The sequence below is a fragment of the Anolis carolinensis genome, chromosome 4, assembly GCF_035594765.1.
Source record: "Anolis carolinensis isolate JA03-04 chromosome 4, rAnoCar3.1.pri, whole genome shotgun sequence".
NCBI classification, from domain to species: Eukaryota; Metazoa; Chordata; class Lepidosauria; order Squamata; family Dactyloidae; genus Anolis; species Anolis carolinensis.
The window spans coordinates 58,947,549-58,953,548 of NC_085844.1; the positions used below are offsets into that span (position 1 = coordinate 58,947,549).

Sequence of the window (6,000 nt, forward strand, 5' to 3'; positions counted from 1 at the left end):
TGTCTGAGAAAGGAGCAGGTAGTCTCTTTCAATTGGGACTACAATTTGACAGTTTACACCTATGCAGCAGTGTTTAATACTTTTTTCAGATGTAACAGAACAAGAGCTTTTTCAAAAATTCGATCTTCTTTGCTTAAGAAAGGAGCAATTAAATTTGGATAGGCCATGAGGGAGACCAGGGACAAAGGGCAATAAAAGACTGGAAGCTCTATTAGAGATAGAAAAGTAGCTTCTGCTTGCACTGAGATCCCTCAATATTATCTTAACTGACAACAGAGTAACCCCTAAAACAAAATGCAGGCTTGTGACTCTAACACTGTCACTTTTCTTCTATCAAACTGTTGCAGATACAAATGATCACGTTCTTATATTACGCATTAAAATTTCATGCATAATTGTTTTAATCAGTTTTATTGTCCAAATCTGGATGACTCACCATTTAACATTTGATTCAATGGGTTGATCCTAACAAAAGTTTGCTGATGTCACTTTCTCAAGTAACTGTTCTTACTTAGAAGAGATATCCAATTATCTAGGTAGAAAATGTCTGACTTACTGAGATCAGATACAGAGGTAAAAAGTATTTCTTAATGCCTGCCTCCTCTCAAAAAGGTATATTTTGCTATATTTATGTCATCTACAGAATTCAATTCTACAGAGTACAATTTTCAACCTTTTACAGGTTAAGAGGTATTAGTTGTGATAGCTCCATATACGTGAGGCTTTTCTGTGGAATGTTTTAACTTGTTTCTCTTAATGCCTCACCACCCTCTTCTGTTCTTTATGGATAATTCCATTAATCTTTATTCTGAATTCCATTAAAATCAAATTACTTCGTAATAGATATCTACAGGATTGCAGTCTCGGTATGATCTCTGTCTGCCAGAGGATTAGGACACTCAGCTGCTAACTTTACATAGACAAGATGAGGCCATGCCTGAAAACACGGTCTTCTAATTGTATAATATAATACCAATCAAGCATGAACACTGCCTCTTCTAGTTCAAGATCACAGGGCAAATAAAATGTAAGATGTGTTTAAAGGTCACATTATCTCAGTATGTTAACTGTGTGAACATAAGATTGTTTTTTAAGATAAATTACACTGGTAAAAGATCACAATAGCTTTTATTTACAGAATGATGTAAGTTTCTGCTGGAAATAAAATTATTTTCTCTGCTGATTCAAACAGTGTACACAGCATTGGTCTTGATATTGACTGGGGCCAGTTCAGGGGGTGGCATGTTAAAGCACCTCAATATTAGTTGAAAAATTCTTTCTTCTCTCTTCCACACACACATATTTACTTAAACCAAAACACATTCATGCAATGACTAATTGCAAGAATAACATCTGTTCTGTTCTCACACTTGGTAACAAAGAATGGCTAAATCAGACAGCAATAAATGTGACATGTGTTTGGGTCCTTTGTAATGAAGAATTCATGCAGCCTTTCGGCTAGCTTTTATATGTCTGTCTGTAGGTAAGATGGCAACGGTCCCCAATACACGTCTCACATAAAAGGTGTCACTGAGGAGAGGAGAAGCTTATTTTCTGCTAGTCTCAGGACTAGGCTATGGACCAAAACATTCAAACTGAAAGAAAAATATCTACCTAAACATTAGAGAAAAATTTCTGACAGTAAGAGCTGTTCGACAGTGGAATATTCTGCCTTAGAGTGTAGTGTGGTAGAGCCTCTTTCACTGAAGGTTTTCAAATAGAGAGTGGATGGCCATCTGTTGGGACTGCTTTGTTGTGTATTCCTGAATGGCAGAAGGTTGGACTGGATGGCCCTTGAAGTCTCATCAACTCTATGATTCCAATAATAGAATGCTGGTCTTTATGTGGAGAAAACTATATACATTGTCATGCTGATTAGATATTGGTTCCCATCTGTTTTTTCTTGAGCTTTAAACATATCAAATGCCAGTTTCCTTGACTACCTTAGGAAGAATGCCTCCTTACTTCTCCTTAATGATTTGAATACACGTTTTTTGTACATCACAAATCAGTATGAAAGTGCTCACGACTCAATTTCTCTTACTGCAAGTGGAAACCGCCAAACATGTCACCTATCTTTTTCACACAGTTTGTTTATTTTGATATTCAAACTAGCACTGAGTTTGGACATCACAGCAAGCAAAATGTAAACAGAAGGCCTGTGGTTAGTCCAACCACTTCAATTTGCAACCAGAGTGACTGGACACCATAGGTAGCTCTAAAGTAGTAAGTCAGGATTTAAAATTTCTTTGAACCTTGAACCCTGTTTGACTTACAGTGACATACAAATCTAGGCATTGACTCCCCTTTTAGGAAGAAGTCTACAAGTATCTACTTAATGAGATTTTTCAAGCAATCTGCATTTTTCTTTGCTGCATGTATGCAAAATTCTGACTTTCCAAATTGTCTGGCAATAACTATCAGCTAAAGATACAATGAATTTCAGAGGCAGAGAAAGAAAGATGCAAAGGTGTACCACATCCAGTAAAGTTTAAAGGGAGTCCACAAGCTGTGTAATTAAATTCAAATTCAGTATCTTGACTGAACACAACAAAACGCAGCCTTCAAGATGTGATTGTATCACAACTCCCATCTTTTCTGGTCATAATGTCGAATGATGAAGAAGACAGGAGATGTAGTCCAGCATCTGGAAAGCCACATAAAATGAGATGGAGGGCCAGATTCAGTCTGTGGGCCTTGTGTTTAACACAGGCATGGGCAAACTTGGGCCCTCCTGGTGTTTTGGACTTCAACTCCCACAATTCCTAATAGTCTACTGGCTGTTAGGAATTGTGGAAGTTGAAGTCCAAAACACCTGGAGGGTCCAAGTTTGCCCATGCCTGCTTTAACACAAAGGCTTTAAAACTGCTGCCCTAAAAATACTTATAGGAAAGGGAAAAATGCAAAAGGAAAAGCCATGCACCCACGGCCCTGCCTCGCAGCCATATAACCCAGAATATTAAGGCAGAAAATCCCACAATATCTGCTTTGAACAGGGTTATTTATTTATTTACCCTATTTGTACCCTGCCTTTCTCTACCTTGAAGGGGACTCAAGACAGCGGGACCGAGAGCAGGGCCTCCCCAGACAATTTTACTCTCGATGATGGTTCATAGAGGGAGATACGTTCGGACAGGTAAGCTGAGCTGGAAACATTTAGGGCTTTATAGGCTAAAGCCAGCACTTTGAATTGTGCTTGGTAGCCCCCTGTATGCCACTCTATTGAGAAATCTGGCTGCCACCCATTGGACCACTTGAAGTTTCCGAACAGTCTTCAAAGGCAACCCCAAGTAAAGTGTGTTGCAGTAGTCTATTCAAGATGTAACAAGAGTGTGGATTACTGTGGCCAAGTCTGACTTCCCAAGATATGAGCGCAATTGCGTACAAGATTTAATTGTGCAAATGCTCCCCTGGCCACCGCTAAAACCTGGGGTTTCAAGCTCAACTATGATGAATAACAAAATGAGGTTCAACAGGGACAAATGCATGATATTCCACTTAGGGAGAAAAAAAATGAAAGGTACAGATACAGAATGAGGGATGCCTGGCTCAACAGCAGTATGTGTGTCCTCATGGACAAGTCAAACATGAGCCAACAATGTCATGCGACGGCTAAAAAAGCCAATGGGATTTTGGCCTGCATAAATAAAAGTATAGTGTCTAAATCCAGGAAGTCATGCTCCCCCTCTATTCTGCCTTGGTCAGACCACACCTGGAATACTGTGTCCAATTCTGGGCACCACAGTTGAAGGGAGATGTTGACAGTCTGGAATGTGTCCAGAGAAGGGCGACTAAAATGATCAAGGGTCTGGAGAACAAGCCCTATGAGGAGCGTCTTAAAGAGCTGGACATGTTTAACCTGCAAAAAAGAAGGCTGAGAGGAGACATGATGGCTAGCTATGTACAAATATGTGAAGGGAAGTCAGAGGGCAAAGGGAGCAAGCTTGTTTTCTGCTGCCCTGCTCTATATCCAAGAATATTGAGGAAGAAAATCCCACAATATCTGCTTTGAACTGGGTTATCTGAATCCACACTGTCATATATTTCAGTTCAAAGCAGATATTATGGGATTTTCTGCCTCGATATGCTGGGATATAGGGCTGTGTGGACGTGCCCGGACTGGATGGTCCACGAGGTCTCTTCCAACTCTTCTATGACTCTTCTATGAATCCAGATTACCCAATCTGCGAACCTATGACTTCAGGGGGCCCGTAACCCCGTCCAGCACCTGAGTCCACACTGCCATATATCCCAATTCAAAGCAGATGATGTGGGATTTTATTCAACTGTGTGGAAGGGGCCTCTGAGAACAAAATCCTGAAGCCTGTGGGAGGGAAACGGGGGGAGGGGGCTGGGGGTCCAGAGGGCTACCACACACACACACACACACACATCATGCCTACTGGGCTTTAATGGCTCCTCAACAGAACACGCAAAATCACTGAGGTGAAAAATGAAGGGACGCGGGTCGCATCCCTTGTGGGTCAGCCGGTGTCCCTCAGGCAGCATCATCCCTTTTTGTGACGCCCAGGCAGCCCTCCCTCACTCCCTGCCTCCCTCCGACGAAGCTCTCCTTCGAGGTCTTGTGTGCCTTTGGCCTAATCTCACCTCGTCGTTCTCCTATCTTCCTTCCTTCTTTCCCTCAGTCGGATGGAGTTGCGGGGGGAGGGCAGCAAGGAAAAGGAACAGCAGCAGCCGGCCTCCCTGCTTCCCTCTCTTGAGGCGCCGGCTGAATGAACTGAACGCGAAGGCAAGGCAAGGCGGCGCGCGACAGAGGGCCCGGGGGGGGGGGGGGGGGAGAAGGTGACGCACGCGAGGAGGAGCCGTCGCCCGCGCGCGCGCGCGCGCGCGCTCTCACTCTCCCTCGCACGCGCTCAACGGAAATTCTTCTTCCTCCTTCTCCTCCTCCCTCCCCTCTTCATTTCGTCTTCCTTCAGAACTTTGGTGGATGGATGGCAGCGAAAGAGCGAGAAGCGGAGGGAGGAGAGGTTGAAAGAGGGAAAAGCCAAGCCCACGTGACCGTAGAGGATGGGGAAATGGAGGCGGCCTTGTGCGCGTGCTCACCCGCTCTCTCGCGCTCTGGCTCGCGCCCGGTAATCCAAGCACCCCCTCCTCCTCCTCTTCCTCTTCTCTGTTGCAACGTGGAGCGAGCCGTCTAATTAGTGGCTGTAGCCGCCTCACGGCGAGGCTTCTCCTTCTTCTTCCTCTTTTTTAATCTTAAGGGCACTGTAGACTCGGATATTCCAGTTCGAAGCAGATATTTTTGGGTTAGCCTGCCTTGATATTCTCGGTTATATGGTTGTGTGGAAGGGCCCTCAGATAACCCAGTTCAAACGCGATACTGTGGGATTTTCTGCCTTGATATTCTGGGTTATATGGCTGTGTGGAAGGGCCCCTAGTCAGGATCTGATCCCAGATTTTCTGCTTTAAACGGGATTATATGAGTTCACACTGCCAGATAATCTGGGATAAGCAGAAAACCTGAGGTTAGTGCTTGATAACTCAAATAAAAAGGTAAAGGTTTCCCCTGACATTAAGTCCAGTCGTGTCCAATTCTGGGGGTTGGTGCTCATCTCCATTTCCAAGCCAAAGAGCCGGCGTTGTCCATTGACACCTCCAAGGTCATGTGGCCACTGACATGACTGCATGGAACGTCGTTACCTTCCCTCTGGAGCGGTACCTATTGATCTACTCACATTTGCATGCTTTCGAACTGCTAGGTTGGCAGGAGCTGGGTCTAACAGCGGGCGCTCATTCCACACCCGGGATTTGAACCTGGGACATTTTGGTCCACAAATTCTGCAGCTCAGCACTTTAACACACTGTGCCACCAGGGGCCCCCTAACTCACAAGTAGAGGGAGAAAATGTGGAAGCCGTGACAGACTTTATATTTCTAGGCGCAAAGATTACTGCAGACTCAGATTGCAGCCAGGAAATCAGAAGACGTTTACTTCTTGGAAGGAGAGCAGTGACCAACCTCAATAAAATAGTAAAGAGTA

The 6,000-nt window shown here is 44.1% G+C and overlaps 1 protein-coding gene across 2 annotated transcripts in view; it reads right to left on the reverse strand.

The window, feature by feature from the left end:
* The window catches only part of lpin2 (lipin 2), a 42,609-nt gene extending 37,827 nt beyond the window's left edge, over window positions 1-4,782 (reverse strand). Inside the window, exon 1 of one of the 2 annotated variants that reach the window (XM_062980468.1) lies at window positions 4,609-4,782. The gene's annotated coding sequence lies outside the window, so the exon portion shown is untranslated. The remainder of the gene's footprint in view (window positions 1-4,608) is intronic. The other variant, XM_003219688.4, reaches the window with a different exon arrangement.
* Window positions 4,783-6,000: the final 1,218 nt, after the last annotated feature.